Source organism: Triticum aestivum, chromosome 4A (genome assembly GCF_018294505.1).
Source record: "Triticum aestivum cultivar Chinese Spring chromosome 4A, IWGSC CS RefSeq v2.1, whole genome shotgun sequence".
NCBI classification, from domain to species: domain Eukaryota; kingdom Viridiplantae; phylum Streptophyta; class Magnoliopsida; order Poales; family Poaceae; genus Triticum; species Triticum aestivum.
The window spans coordinates 452,883,863-452,900,643 of NC_057803.1; positions in this window are offsets into that span (position 1 = coordinate 452,883,863).

The following is a 16,781-nucleotide window of genomic DNA, read 5'->3' on the forward strand; positions in this document are numbered from 1 at the left end:
ATTAAAGTGACATGTATAATGCCTTCTAGCCGGATTGTAAATCATTTTTCATGGCGGACCTTTTCGCTTCAACCTCGGGACCCAATAGTCCGGAGTGTATCCGAATACCCGCTCAGTTATGTAAGAACCGGGGTATGCCTGGAAACCAGGCGTAGGGGTCATTAGTGCTTGAACAGACAAGTATCCAACTAGTTATGTTATATTACATGGGTAGTAAGAAACATCTTCCAGGGAGAATAGTTCTGTTAAGGGTTCCTTTCCCTGGGTACGCATGCCCTAAAGTGCATGTCCGGACTGCGAGAGGAGACGCAGGCAAAAACATCTGGGGGCACGTATGGAAAGTAAATAAAATCATCTTTTGTTCACCAATCGAATATTCCCTTAAGAACGCTAGCTTTCTGCTTCACCCAGTCTGAGGTACACATCTGGCTGACCCGGTGGTAACAATCACAAAGGTGCTCCCATTATGCCCTAGCCGAATTAACGGGAACGTAGGGCATAAATACAAGAGCCAGGCAACCCAGCTTGGCCAAAACTTAAGTCATATCGATGCATATAATGGCGAAGAAAAGGTACATGCAGAAGAATAACACATGTGCGGGGCATGAAGCCCAGATAAATAATTAAGCTTCTGTGTAAGAAGCCTCCAGATATAACGAGCGTGGTTAGTGCGTCAATAGTGTGCAAGCAAGGCACAAGTTGGCCCTTGAAGGCCTTGAGAAGGAATGAAAAAAAAGAAAGGAAGAGAAAAAAAACAGATAATGTATATGCAAAAAATGGACAGAGGAAGGAGACGCACATAGAGTCCGGCACTAGGCGTAGAATCTTCGGAGCCTGGCTGCGTTCCATGGGTTCGGCTCAAGTCGATTATTTGATGCATCCTGCAGACGGTATGCTCCACCGGTCAGAACTTGGTCAATAATGAAGGGACCTTCCCATTTGGGCTCGAGCTTGGTCTTTTTCTTCTCCGGCAGGTGTAGAACTAGCTCGCCAACGTTATAAGTTTTGGCCCGTACTTCTCTGCTTTGGTATCTGCAAGCCTGTTGCTGATAGAATGCGGAATGGGCTTTTCCCACGCCGCGCTCCTCCTCCAGGGTGTCCAGACTGTCCTACCGATCAAGCTCGGCTTCTCTTTCTTCGTACATGCGCACTCGAGGTGAGTCATGAATTATCGCAGGGCAGAACCTCCTCTGCGCCATACACCATAAAGAAGGGTGTGTATCTGGTCGTACGGTTCGGCGTGGTCCGCAGCCCCCAGAGTATGGAGTCGAGCTCCTCTACCCAATGCGTGTTAGACTCCTTTAAGGACCGCACTAATCTGGGTTTGATGCCGCTCATGATAAGACCATTTGCTCGCTCGACTTGACCGTTAGTTTGTGGGTGATAGACAGAGGCATAATCGAGCTTAATGCCCATGTTGCTGCACCAGAGTTTTACCTTGTTGGCCGTGAAGTTCGTGCCGTTGTCAGTGATGATGTTGTGGGGGACGCCATAACGGTGTACAACCCCGGATATGAAGTCTATCACCGGTCCGGATTCGGCCGTTTTAACAGTTTAGACTTCTATCCATTTGGTGAATTTATCCACCATGACCAGTAAGTATTTTTTCTTATGGGTTCCCCCTTTAAGGGGTCCAACCATGTCAAGCCCCCAGACCGCGAAGGGCCAGGTAATGGGGATTTTTTGGAGGGCGGTGGGTGGCATGTGGCTTTGGTTTGCAAAAAGCTGGCAACCGACGCATCGTTGGACCAAGTCCTGTGCATCTACCCGGGCCGTCGGCCAATAAAAACCTGTACGGAAGGCCTTGCTTACAAGGGCCCGGTGAGGGAGTCGTGGATTAGGGGGTCTCTGGACAGCCGGACTATCTCCATTGGCCGGACTGTTAGACTATGAAGATACAAGATTGAAGACTTCGTCTCGTGTCCGGATGGGACTCTACTTGGCGTGGAAGGCAAGCTAGGCAATACGTATATGGATATCTCCTCCTTTGTAACCGACATTGTGTAACCCTAACCCTCTCCGGTGTCTATATAAACCGAAGAGTTTTAGTCCGTAGGACAACAATCACAACATAAAATCATACCATAGGCTAGCTTCTAGGGTTTAGCCTCTCTGATCTCGTGGTAGATCTACTCTTGTACTACCCGTATCATCAATATTAATCAAACATGACGTAGGGTTTTACCTCCATCAAGAGGGCCCGCCTGAACCTGGGTAAAACATCGTGTCCCCTGCCTCCTGTTACCATCCGGCCTAGACGCACAGTTCGGGACCCCCTACCCGAGATCCGCTGGTTTTGACACCGACATTGGTGCTTTCATTGAGAGTTCCTCTGTGTTGTCGCCGTTAGGCTTGATGGCTCCTACTATCATCAATAGCGATGCGGTCCAGGGTGAGACTTTTCTCCCCGGACAGATCTTCGTATTCGGCGGCTTTGCACTGCGGGCTAATTCGCTTGGCCATCTGGAGCAGATTGAAAGCTACACCCCTGGCCATCAGGTCAGATTTGGAAGTTTGAACTACACGACCGACATCCGTGAAGACTTGATCTTCGACGGATTCGAGCCACAGCCGGGCGCACTGCACTGTCGCGATGGGTATGACCTAGCTCTGCCGCCGAACAGTACCACAGAGGCCGCGCCGCATCAGCTCCGACCCTTAGTTCGGAGCCAACTGCGCCAATCGAGGATGGGTGGTTAGACACCGCCTCAGGGGCTGCAGTCTCAACAGCGATCAAGCCGAACACCTGCCTAACCCTCTGCGCAACCCGTGACTCCAAGGTGCCAGACCCTTTCCCGGACTCTGAACCATCCGCGCCTCTGCCAATCGAATCCGATTGGGTGCCGATCATGGAATTCACTGCCACAGATATCTTTCAGCACTCGCCCTTCGGCGACATTCTGAATTCACTAAGGTCTCTCTCTTTGTCAGGAGAGCCCTGGCCGGATTATGGCCAACAGGATTGGGATGCGGACGACAAAGAAATTCGACGCCCACCCACCACCCACTTAATAGATACTGTCGATGACTCAACCGACATGCTCGACTTCGATTCCGAAGACATCGACGGTATGGACGACGATGCGGGAGGCGAAGAGGAACCACCGCCCACCGGGCGCTGGAAGTCCACTTCATCATATGACGTATACATGGTGGACACACCAAAAGACGACGACGAGGAATGCAAGGATGCACCGAAGGCTTGTTCCCTCGAGAAGCAGTCAAAGCGGCGGCGCAAGCGCCACCCCAAATCCCGCCTCGGCAGAAATAACGATCATACAGACCCAGCGTTGGAGCAGGGCGAACCACTGCCGGACCACGGCAATACGGGGTATCAAACCGAACAAACCAATTCTGTCAAAGATAATAGTCCGGACGACATAACGCCGGACAGGCACCCGAAGCAGCAGAATGACCGTTAAAGGCTTGTTGCCACCGTGAGGAGTCTGAAAAATCAAAAGAAAAGGCTCAAGGCTGCGCAGAACAAACTCCAAATCAGATGGAGTAAAGTACTCAACACAGCAGCGAAGTACGGCGACAATCGCCCCCCACCAAGAGCTACCCAAAGCGGAAGTTGCTACCTGAATTCGATGAGGAGGCCTCAGATCCCCCACAACCAAAAATCAAAACAGCCACCTGGCCGGATAGACGACCTCACGGCCAACACAGAGCGGCAAACAATGCCACTCACAAGACAATACACGATCCACGCGAGGGCTCGCACCAAAAGGACGACGCAACCAGATCCATCTATGGACCACGCAAGCGCGCCCCAGCATACAATGTAACACAACAAACATCCGAACAACACGGTACACCCAGATACAGGGGTGCCGCACACCCCCTATGTTTCACCGATGAGGTGCTGGACCATGGATTTCCAAAGGGATTCAAACTCGTAAACATAGAGGCATACGACAGAACAACAGACCCTGGGGTCTGGATTGAGGACTATATCCTCCATATCCATATGGCTTGAGGAGATGATCTCCACGCCATCAAGTACTTACCCCTCAAGCTCAAAGGGCCAGCTCATCACTAGCTTAAAAGCCTCCCCGAAAACTCCATTGGAAGCTGGGAAGAGACCGAAGACGCTTTTCGGGCAATTTTTCAAGGGACTTATGTCCGACCTCCGGACGCGGACGATTTGAGTCATATAACTCAACAGCCCGGAGAGTCAGCCTGAAAACTTTGGAACATGTTTCTTACTAAAAAGAACCAAATTGTTGACTGTCCAGATGCCGAAGCCTTGGCAGCTTTTAAGCATAGCGTCCGTGACGAATGGCTTGCCAGACACCTCGGCCAAGAAAAGACGAGAACAATGGCAGCATTAACAAGCCTCATGACCCGCTTTTGCGCGGGTGAGGACAGCTGGTTAGCCCGGTGCAGCACCCGTGACCCAAGTACATCCGAAGTCAGGGGCGAAAACAGGAAACCACGACGCAGCAAAAACAAGCACCAATGACCCCAGTACATCTGAAGTTAGAGATGGATACAGGAAATCACGACGAAACAGCAATAACAAACGCCGAAATAAAGAAGACAACACGAAGAGCACGGCAGTAAACGTCAGATTCAAAAGCTCTCGGCCAGGTCAGCAAAAGCCGCCCTCTAAAGGCGCAGAGATGAACTGTCCAGCCTAAACAAAATTCTGGACCAAATATGTCAGATCCATAGCACCCCTGGTAAACCTGCTAATCATACCCACAGAGAATGTTGGGTCTTCAAGCAATCCGGCAAGCTCAACGCCGTACACAAGCTGGAGGATACACCAAGCGAAGACGAGGATGAGCCTCTCAAGCAAGACACTGGGGAACAAAAGAAATTTCCACCAGAAGTCAAAACAGTAAACGTGCTACACGTGATCAAGGGAAGAAACAAAACGGCACTCCCAGAAAAATATGCCCAAGGGCCTATCACCGTGGAGGCCTGCCACTGGTCGTCTCAACCGATCACTTTCGACCATCGTGATTACTCAGCAAGTATCCGGCGTGCAGGATGGGCTGCCCTGGTATTAGACCCAATAATTGACGGATACCACTTCACACGAGTCCTGATGGACGGTGGCAGCAGTCTAAACCTGATATATCAGGATACAATCCACGAAATGGGGATAGACCCAACAAAAATTTGCCATAGCAATACTACCTTTAAAGGAGTAACGCCAGGCCCAGGGGCTCATTGTACGGGCTCCCTGCTACTAAAAGTTATATTTGGCTTCCCCGATAACTTCCGTAGCGAACATTTAACCTTCCACATCGCTCCGTTCCTGAATGTGTGTTATATCGACTAGAGGGGGGGGGGTGAATAGGCGATTTTTATGAAAGTCTTCAAAACGTGGAAGTTATGAAGACAAACAATAGAGATATGCCTATCACTGTGCAGCGGAAGTTAGATTACACTAGGCAAGCCATGGTCAAGTATTCAATAGAGTGAAAGCACAGTGACAGATAGCTGCAGTGTAATAAGGATCAGGTAGGAAGAAGTTATGAAGCCAAACAAATTATACAGTCACGTTGTGAAGACAGAGGATATAGCAGGCATGCAATGACTTCACAATGAGTAACAGTAAGTAAAAGGAAGTGAAGATGAAACCAATGACTCGTTGAAGACAATGATTTGTTGGACCAGTTCCAGTTGCTGTGACAACTGTACGTCTGGTTAGGGTGGCTAGGTATTTAAACCAAAGGACACACAGTCCCGGACACCCAGTCCTGAACACGCAGCTCAGGACACCCAGTCCTCACCGTATTCCCCTTGAGCTAAGGTCACACAGACCTCGCCCAATCACTCTGGTAAGTCTTCAAGGTAGACTCCCAAACCTTCACAGACTTCGTTCACCGGCAATCCACAATGTCTCTTGGATGCTCAGAATGCGATGCCTAACCGTCTGGAGGATGCACAGTCCTCAAGTGTAATAAGTCTTCAGATCACTTAGACAAGAAGACTTAGGTGATGCCCAATTCTCTCTGGCTCTGGGTGGTTAGGGCTTTTCTCCTCGCTAGGAATTTTCTCTCAAAGGCTTTGAGGTGGGTTGCTCTCAAACGACAAAAGCCGTGCACTGAAATCTGAGCAGCCAACCGTTTATGGTTGTGGGGGTGGGCTATTTATAGCCACTTGGCAACCCGACCTGATTTGTCCAAAATGACTCTGGGTCACTAAGGAACTGACACATGTTCCAACGGTCAGATTTCAAACTCACGCGGCAACTTTACTTGGGCTACAAGCAAAGCTGACTTGTCCGACTCTGGACAAGATTTGCTCTCATAGTCTTCGCTCGAAGACATAGGTTTTTGAATTAGGCATCGCAACTGTCATTCTGACTGGTTCTCTTCGACCCCACTTAATAGTATGGTGGTTCCTATGACTCAAGACAAATGAAAGAAAACTACGAAAGATCTAAGTCTTCGAGTTCCATAGGCTTCACGTGGTGTCTTCTCTTGTCATAGTCTTCAATGTGAATATCTTTATATACCACCATTGACTTCAATGTCTTCATACATTTTTACGGGTCATCTCTGGTAGTAAAACCGAATCAATGAGGGACTTCTACCTGTGTTATCCTGCAATTCTCACAAACACATTAGTCCCTCAACTAGGTTTGTCGTCAATACTCCAAAACCAACTAGGGGTGGCACTAGATGCACTTACAATCTCCCCCTTTTTGGTGATTGATGACAAACTAGTTGAAGTTTTCAACGGGGAATAAAATCTGTGAAGTTGTAAAGGATAAGGAATTGTCTCCATAAGTTGTACGGGCTCCCCCTGAAGATGTGCATATAAGTGATTTGCTTTTGGAATGCAAATGCACATGGCAGGATGTACTTGTGGAGATCCACTTCAATTTATGATGACAATCCACTATGCATGTAAAAGTATATGAAGATAATGACATGCATAATGAAAAATGGACGTCTGCAGAATGATCTAAGTGCGGAATTTATCCTCGCACATGCGGAATTTATCTTTGCAAAACATAGTGCCAAACAAGTAGCAGACGACCATCGAGTTTAAGTATTACAACTCAAAGAAGCAAATGTAGCAAAACGGGAGTTGTAAGCACGAAGCAAAATATAGCAAACTAAAGGCACCCGCCCATATTGACCCGCTTGAAGACTATCAACTTCATATGCTTCTCCCCCTTTTGTCAGTGAGGACCAAAAAGGTTTGAAGACATAGAGTTATCTATGCGTTCCCAGGAGCAGCAGGGTCGTTGGAGGTGTTTGGCGGTGCTAAAGAGCTTGGTGCCGAGTCGACGCGTGCTGAAGGAGGTGGAGGTGATGTAGCATCATCTTCATCCTCGATGATTCTTGCAGACACGGTGGCAGTAGATGAAGAGAACTCTGAGTCTTCAAGTGATGGTGTGCTTCGCATCATAGCCCTTCTAGGAGGTGTGGTGTTAAACTTGAATCTCTCTTTGAAGCCATCCTCTTGAAGATCAGCTTCAGAACACATCATCGTGAGTCCTTTCCAGGTGCGGCGACAGGTTTCATGTGCAACGAATGCATTCTTGGTGGCAAGATTTCAAAGACGATTTACGTCCACCAAGAGGCTTTTCATCTGTCTCTTCAGCCAATCATGATGCCTATCCTGCTTTTGATGAAGAGCCACAAGAAGCTCTCTGTCAGTAAGAGTACGAGCACGCTTCTTGGTTCTTGGAGCAGTTGTGCTGTCAGTAGCTTCAGTAGAGGCAGGGCGTGGTGCACGTGTAGTGCCAGCCAACGGATACACCCTGGAGATGGCTTCAACACCTTCAACATTCTGAGTAAAGCTCTAGTGTTCTGCATTCTGAAGACACAGAGGTTGCTTGGCAGGTTTGGGATATATGGCTTCAGCAGAGGTATCCACATCTGGCAAGAAGATCCGATGGTTGCGGGCTGAGGGCTGATATGAGATCGCAGAGTGAAGTTTGATTAGCCTCATTACCCACGGAGCATAGAACTTCATCCCAAATAAATCTGAGCCTGATGCAGCAAGTTGGCGTATGAAGAAGTCCTGTGCATTGAAGCATTTGCCATGAAGGATACAGAATATCAGAGTCTTCATTGCACCCTCAATCTTGGAATGTGGAGAGTGTCCTTTAATAGGCCAGAGAGTCCACCGGATGATGTGATAGATGGTCCTGGGCAGGTACTCAAGGTCTTCAACAAAGAACTCTGTTGGATACGGAGCATCGTGGGGCAATGGCTTTATCATGGAGAGCATCTGACTCATATTCGGTTCAGGCCTCTGGAATATGCTCTCAAGAGCTTCAGTGTGTAGTTGACAGCCTTCCTCGAAGAATTCGCCAGGAGTGGGTAGGCCGGTGAGCTCAATGATATCAAATGCATTGGCTTCGTGATGAGTATTTCCGGTCATCCACTCTAGGACCCAAGTCTTCGGATCTCTGTTGTATCCTTTGATGTGGAGGGTGGCATAGAATTGCAGCAGAAGCTCTTCATTCCAGTGCTCTTCATCAGTCACAAACTGCAGCAGACCCACTTGCTTGAAGCAATTCAACGCTTCTTCAAGACAGGGCAGACCAGCAATAGCTTCAACATCAAGGCGCATGTGTGGGAAGATGCGACCTTGGTTGTACAGGATGCATGAGTAGTAGCTGCGCTGAGGATAGCTCCAGAACCTATCTGATGAAATCCTTTCCCTTGAATAGGGGTTCTTGGAGCTGTAGAAGAACGTATTATCTGCCTTGAAGCTATTGATGTTAAAGGAGCCAGGTGCTGATGCAGGACCTGGGAACCTCGGCAGCCTTGGGACTGGCTTCTGGACATGAGGCTTGTGCTCAACATGGTAATCAAATTGAGGACCTGCAGCAGACTCAGGAACAGAAGTGTCTGGATCAGTAGCTTCGCTGTCTTCTGAAGCTTTTGGTGGGGAGGGCTCCACATTGGCTTCAGTGTTGGTTGTGGCAGCCTCCATATTGTCAGCCTCCACTTGACTAGCTGGAGGGTCAGACTCAGGCACGTTCTCCTGGAGAACGGCTTCTTGGTGGAGCGGGGGAGTGGGATCTTGTGGTACTCTTCATCTTCTTCAGCTGATGTAGCCGGAATATCTTCAGCAGAGACTTGAGGCCTTGGACCTTTGCGAAGCCCGCGGAATGCAAACGACGCCTGTGGAGTTGGAGTGGGCTGGGCCTCATTGTCTTCTTCTTCCTGTGGGTGATCCGCCCATGAAGCATCCTGTGCAATTGGCGTCAATGGACGACCAATGCTAATCAGTTTTCTGTTTTCAAGTTGAGGAAGGGCTGCATCATCTTGTACATTGTCAAGATGACCAATGTCTTCAGCAGCGATGGGATTGGCTGCTGGTATGTCTTCAGCTTCAGGAGCCTCTGTGGAAGCAGGCTCATGAACTGTCAGCTGACGTTCTCGTCAGGATGAACCATAGAGATGGGTTCAACTATCAAGGGCTCTGTGGGAGCAGCCCGAGCTTTCTTGATCTTTCATTTTTTCTGGGTGGGGGCAGAAGGAGAGGCTTCAGAGTGTTTCCTCTTCCTGGCTTCAGCCTCAGCAGTTCTTGTCTTCTTGAGCCCTGAAGCGGTTGACCGACTCTTTGGCTTCGAGCCAGTCATTGCAGTTGGGAAGGCAATAGGAACTGCTTCCTGCCTTGGTGCATCTGCTTCAGCTATAGTAGGCTTCTTCTTCTTTGCGGCCATCTTGGGGTCGATGCCAGGATGCCCAAGTGCCTTGCGCTTCTCAGCCTCATTGTAGGCTTGCACGCATCTGTCATCCAGAGTCTTCATCCGCTCATGCGAACCCTGAGCTTCTGCATGCTTCTTCAGAAAGTTTTCCTTTAGCTCGTGCAACATGATCTTGAAGTTCTTCACTTCTTGCACGCTGAGCCTGGCCATATGCTTCTTGAACTGAGCCTTTTCAAAGTCAATTTTCTGCTTCAGTTCAACTATGCGCTGGGCAATAGCAAGTTCTGAAGCAATAGCGCCTTGGAAAGCGACGCTGAGGCCAATTGGTAGCTGCAGATCTTCAAAGCTGATGTTTGCTGTAGCAAACCATTCGTCAATGAAGTTGTGGATGATGGCAACATCAAAGAGAGGCAGATTGTTGAATATTTCAGCTTCCTCTTTGCTCTTGATGAGTTGCTCAAGAGCGTCATCTCCAAGATCTTCATCGCTTAACAGATCAATTGTTTCACTGTGCAGAATGGCAGCAGCTGTGAGCTCTTTGCCGGTATGTGGCTGAGGCATCTTGGCCTTCTCGGGCTTGGAGACTCGTGATAAGTCTTCAGACTGCACACTGTCTTCAGGAGGTGTAGTTGCCAATGGCTTCGCCCTTGAGATTTTGGGTGGAGGGGCCTGCCTTGAAGCTTTTGGCTTCTTCGACTGCTTTGGCTTAGGTACAGCAGGCGCTTCATCAGACTCAGTGTCAGCTGCAGGCTCATTCACTGCAGTTCCTTGAACCATGATGTAGGTGATGAGGCCGTCAAGGTTGGCGAAGGGACCGATGACATTGGGTTCTGCGTCGCGTGTGCCATCTGCCCTTGGTGCTGAGGGACCAGGGTTGAAGTCTAACCCAAACTTCTTGTTGTTCTGCGTCGCTGAGTTGTGTGCAAACTGAAAGTTGCGCTTGAATAGATTGTCGTCACGACACCATAGCAGTGACGAGGGATGTGCATCAACAGGTTGTGGTCCACGGACCATGCATGGATAGAAGCTTTGGGCAATAGCTTCATCTCTGGACCTGGGTACAAGATTTTTGAATAGAATGTCTCCCCACGGTCTCTTGGTGGCGCTTTTCTCAGCATATTTTTGAGTTGTGAAGCGGTATTTGAACCATTGCTCTACCCAATAGCGTCGAATCCATTGGATTCGAGTCTTGCGCTGACCGTAACTCTCTTCAGGATCTGTTTTATACATTTCTGCCAGATCATCAGGCAGATCTTTGGATGTGCCGCCACGGCACTGTCTGCCCCCCTTCCTTGCTGCTGTTTCTGAAGCCATGAACTTTAACTTGAAAGGCTTCAAGACATTCAAAGGCTTCAAAGGCTTTCTCTTGCTGGAACTGGCTTCAGGAGAACTGATGTGATGCTGTAAGAACTCTGCAAATGAATGCAGACTATGAGAACAAAAGGATTCTCCCACAGACATGTACCTGTGACAGCATTAAGGTGCGAGGGAAGGGGAAGAGGTCATATGCATTCTCAGAAGATTTTGAAGATAAATCAGTTTAGAAGACATTGACCTCATCATGCGAAGACATTCACTCATAGATAAGAAGTTGGTTCCAGATTTGTACGAACCCACAGATCAGTACAAGTGAGGAATCTAACTACTTCATGAAGCATAAGTGAATATTCTAGGCATGTTATGAGATGCAGATTGAGAGAGTTCTAACTTGTGAGACTAGAAACTTCTTACGGTAGAAAGTGACAGAACCATAGGATCAAAAGGGGCTGTAAAAAGAAGTTTTATTTACCACACTGGGAACTGCTAGACGGAGAGGGAGATGAGGCCGAGCAGTTCAATCTTCCGTGCCCTAACTTGGCGACGGAAGACACCTACGGCAACGGCGGAGAGGACGATGTCCGCGATCGACGTGAGGACGGCGTCGGAGAGGTTGCGGCAGTGAAGCGCTTCGTCGCCGGTGTCGTCGAGAGCTAGCAGTGGCGCTAGGGTTCGTGCGAGGGAGGAAGAAGGATATAATGACCGCGGTGAGTGTGTATTTATAGTCACAGGGGCGGCACTGCGCTATTACACAGGTGCCCCTGGCGATTCGCATCTGAGTAGCACGTGGCTATCATGCGGGATTTCGGGGGCAGTTCCACGTCCCACGCACGCCTGGATTGTCGGGTGGTCGTTCCTACTTCTCCGGATTTCATGTGGATAAATGAGCATTGAAAACAGACTCAAATGTTGTCTCTGTGTCTTCTGCTGACAAGGACGCAGAGAAGACATTTGGCAGTTTCAATAGAATGCATATGATTTGGAGAGATAGAATTTGAGATAGAAAGCATAGAGAGGTTAGGGTCCAATCACATTCACTTAGTTCAAAAGATTCAAACAAGAAGACATAGCTATAAGTGAATGCTGTAGAGGACAGAACACTAGTATATATCTATATAATCAACATAGTGAAGATAATCATGAAGACATGTTGAGATTGAAGCCAAACCAAATGTGAAGACATTGCATGGTAACGCCAAGAGTGAAACACTTCAAAATAAAATGTATGGTGGTGGCGTTACCCACCGTATAGGAAGTATTAGACCCAGACACGGCGCACAATTATCGTGGCGCTCCGAAGTCAATTTCCATATTAATGTATTCACACTTAGAATGTATGTCTTCATTGATTGAAGATATACGTTACTTCGTGTGTTGCACATCTAAGTCATCAATATGCATAAGTGTTAGGATGTGTGCCTGATCACAGGACATTTGAGGATTCTAGGATATTTAGCTCACACCGTAACTTGCAAAATCTCTTCTCATCCAAGGGCTTGGTGAAGATATCTGCCAATTGCTCTTCAGTGTTGACGTGTATGATATCAATATCTTCCTTCGCAACATGATCTCTGAGAAAGTGATGACGAATTTCAATGTGCTTTGTCTTCGAGTGCTGAACTGGGTTGTTGGCAATCTTGATGGCGCTTTCGTTGTCGCAGTAAAGTGGCACTTGCTTCAGATGTACACCATAGTCCTTGAGTGTTTGCTTCATCCACAGAAGCTGAGCGCAGCAAGATCCAGTAGCAATGTATTCAGATTCAGCAGTGGAGAGGGATACACAGTTCTGCTTCTTTGAAGACCAACATACAATTGATCGTCCCAGAAAGTGGCATGTGCCTGATGTAGACTTCCGATCAACCTTGTCACCAGCATAATCAGCATCCAAGAATCCAACCAGATCAAACTCTGAGCCCTTTGGATACCATAATCCTAGAGTTAGGGTGTGAGCCAAATATCGAAGAATTCGCTTCACAGCTAAGTGATACGACTCCTTTGGTGCTGCTTGAAATCGAGCACACATGCAAACACTAAGCATAATATCTGGCCTAGATGCACATAAATAAAGCAAAGAACCAATCATGGAGTGGTATACCTTTTGATCGAACTCTTTACCATTATCGTCGGGACCCAGATGATGTTTGGCTGGCATTGGTGTTGTGAAGCCTCTGCAGTCTTGCATACCAAACTTCTTCAGGCACTCTTTGAGATACTTCTCTTGAGATATGAAGATGCCATTGCGTTGTTGTCGTATTTGAAGACCGAGGAAGAACTTCAGCTCCCCCATCATAGACATCTGATATTGCTCTTGCATCATATAGCCAAACTCTTCACTGTATTTCTGATTGGTGCAGCCGAAGATAATGTCATCCACATATATTTGGCACACAAATAGTTCACCATATCTAGGGAACCAGGTATGAAGCCTTTGCTCTTCAAGAAGAATTTGAGTGTGTCATACCAGGCCCGAGGGGCTTGTTTGAGGCCATACAATGCCTTGTTGAGCTTGTATACCATGTCAGGATGTTTTGGATCTTCAAACCCAGGCGGTTGTGCAACATACACTTCTTCTTCAATCTTGCCATTGAGAAAGGCACTCTCTACATCCATTTGATATAGAAGTATGTTATGATGATTTGCATAGGCCAGCAGTATGCGTATGGCTTCAAGTCTAGCCACAGGAGCAAATGTTTCATCGAAGTCAATGCCTTCCACTTGAGTATGTCCTTGAGCAACGAGGCGAGCTTTGTTTCTGACGACTTGACCATGCTCATCTTGCTTGTTGCAGTATATCCATTTGGTTCCTATTATGTTGTGCTTCCGTGGATCAAGACGCTTAACCAGTTCCCATACATTGTTCAACTCAAACTGTTGAAGCTCTTCTTGCATTGCTTGAATCCATTCAGGTTCCATAAAGGCTTCTTCAACTTTCTTGGGTTCTGAAATTGAGACGAATGCGAAGTGCCCACAGAAATTTGCCAGTTGAGTTGCCCTTAAACGAGTGAGTGGACCAGGTGCATTGATGCTGTCAATTATTCTATCAATCTGCACTTCATTGGCAACACGAGGATGTACAGGGCGAAGACTTTGCTCTTGCTGATCTGTGTCGTTGTTGGGAGGAATGTCTTCAGGCTGAGCATTGTCTTCATGTGAATCAGGTGCTGAGATGATAAGTTCTTCTTCAGGATGAGCTTCAGAAGGTATAATTTCTCCAGTTCCCATAAGCTTGATTGACTCACTAGCTGGAACTTCATCTAGCACATTTGGCAGTTGCTCTCTTTGTGAACCATTGGTCTCATCGAACCGCACATCCACTGTTTCAACCACTTTGTAGTGAAAGAGATTGAAGACTCTGTAGGAATGCGAATCCTTTCCATATCCAAGCATAAAACCCTCATGTGCTTTTGGTGCAAACTTTGAGGTGTGGTGTGGGTCCTTGATCCAGCACCTTGCGCCAAATACTCTGAAGTAACTGGCATTTGGCTTCTTGCCAGTTAGGAGTTCATAAGATGTCTTGTTCAGAAGCTTGTGAAGATAAACGTGGTTGATTGTATGGCATGCAGTGTCAATGGCTTCAGGCCAGAATTTTCTTGGAGTCTTGTATTCATCTAGCATCGTTCTAGCCATCTCAATGAGTGTTCTGTTCTTGTGTTCGACGACGCCATTCTGCTGTGGCGTGTACGGGGCTGAGAATTCATGTGTGATGCCCAAGGTATCAAGATATGTATCAAGGCCAGTGTTCTTGAATTCAGTGCCATTGTCACTTCTGATGTGCTTTATCTTGGCACCATAGTTGTTCATTGCTCGATTGGCGAAGCGTCTGAAGACATCCTACACTTCAGTCTTGTAAAGGATTATGTGCACCCAAGTATATCTGGAATAATCATCAACAATGACAAAGCCATAGTGGCAAGCAATAGTGGAGAAAGTTGAGTAGTGAGTGGGACCAAACAGATCCATGTGAAGCAGTTCGAAGGGTCGAGTAGTGGTCATGATTGTCTTTGAGGGATGTTTTGCCCTCGTCATCTTCCCTGCTTCACAGGCACCGCATAAGTGATATTTCTTGAACTTGACGCCTTCGATGCCTATGACATGCTTCTTCTTTGCAAGGGTGTGGAGGTTCCTCATGCCAGCATGTCCAAGCCTCCGATGCCAAAGCCGGCATTCTAAAGCCTTTGCCAGAAGACATACTGCCAGCTATGGCCCTGCTGAGAAATCTACCACATACAAATCATCTTTCCGATACCCTTCAAACACTAGAGACTTGTCAGATTCCATTAGTACCTGGCAAGGATATTTTCCAAATATTACGACCATGTTCAAATCACAAAGCATTGAGACAGACATTAAGTTGAAGCCAAGGGATTCAACAAGCATGACTTTATCCATGTGTTGATCCTTTGAGATTGCAACTCTACCTAGACCCAATACCTTGCTTTTACCAGTGTCAGCAAATGTGATGTGGCTCTTGTCGGATAGACGTAAGGTTGAGTCCATAAGAAGGCTTATTTTGCCGGTCATGTGATTTGTACACCCACTGTCAATAATCCATTCTGAAGACTTTGAAGGCACTGGTGTCGTACCCTACAGTGCAGTTAGGGGGATAGGCTTCACGAAGAGAATTGTGAAGCAAAAACATTTGACGAACCAGTGGGTTATGAAAACTTAGATCCAGATTAGGACTACTAGGGAGAGTAGCATGCGATTCAGGAACGAAATACATAGTGATGCCATTCGGGCATTTGATCTTGCGCCCTACAAGATTTTTAAGATCCCCAGCAATATCATCAGAAGATTTTGGTTTTCTGCTGGAGACCTTTCCCTGCAGAAGAGAGTTAAGCTTTCTTAACCACCCACATCTTCAAGGGTGGCTTAGAAGCAATAAGTCTAAGTGCAGCATCTAAGAATTTTGGCTTTGGAGTCCTAGCAAATAGTCTAGCAGGTGAACAATAGTACTCATAAGAATAGGCAGAATAATGGTTTCCCTGCAAAACATTTGCGTTAGTGTGACTCAGGTGAGTCCTCTGTCTGTATGAAGCCTTTGGACCGTATGAAACCTTTGGTCTGAGGTTTGTCTTCTTCCCGTGAGGTGTCATGAAGACATTCACAGGAAGATTTTCCAGACACGTTTTCGGAACCCAGATCTTCTTCATAGGCGGTCCATTCCTGCAGTTAGTACCAATGTACCTGGCAAACACTTCACCATTCTGATTCTTAAACAGTTTATAGTTTGCATCAAAGGATTCATCAATGATAATGGGGTTAGCACAACTGAAGCCAGATAGATTGGATGGATCTGCTGAAGATTCCTTTGCAGCAACCCATGTGGTTTTGGGGTATTGCTCAGGTTTCCAGTAAGAGCCATCTGCATTTATTTTCCTTACGAACCCAACACCCTCTTTGCTAGGGTTTCGGTTCAGAATCTGCTTCTTGAGGACATCACATAATGTCTGATGCCCTTTAAGACTTTTGTACATCCCTATTTCAAGCAATGTCTTCAACCTAGCATTCTCATCAGCAATAGCTGTGGTATCCTCAGCAGAGGGGTTAGTTACCACTTCAACAGTTGAAGATATAGCAACGGCAGTAGCAGTGGAACATTCAGCAACAGAAGTAGCATTATCATGCTCAATGCATTTAAGACATGGTGGTTCAAATCCTTCCTGAGCGGAACTGATCTGTTCGGCACGAAGTGACTTGTTTTCCTTTTGAAGATCTTCATGAGCCGCTCTCAATTTCTCAAGATCTTGCTTCCTTTGAAGATAATCATAGGAAAGCTTTTCATGATTTGTTGAGAGAGTATCATGACGATATTCAAGTTCCTGAT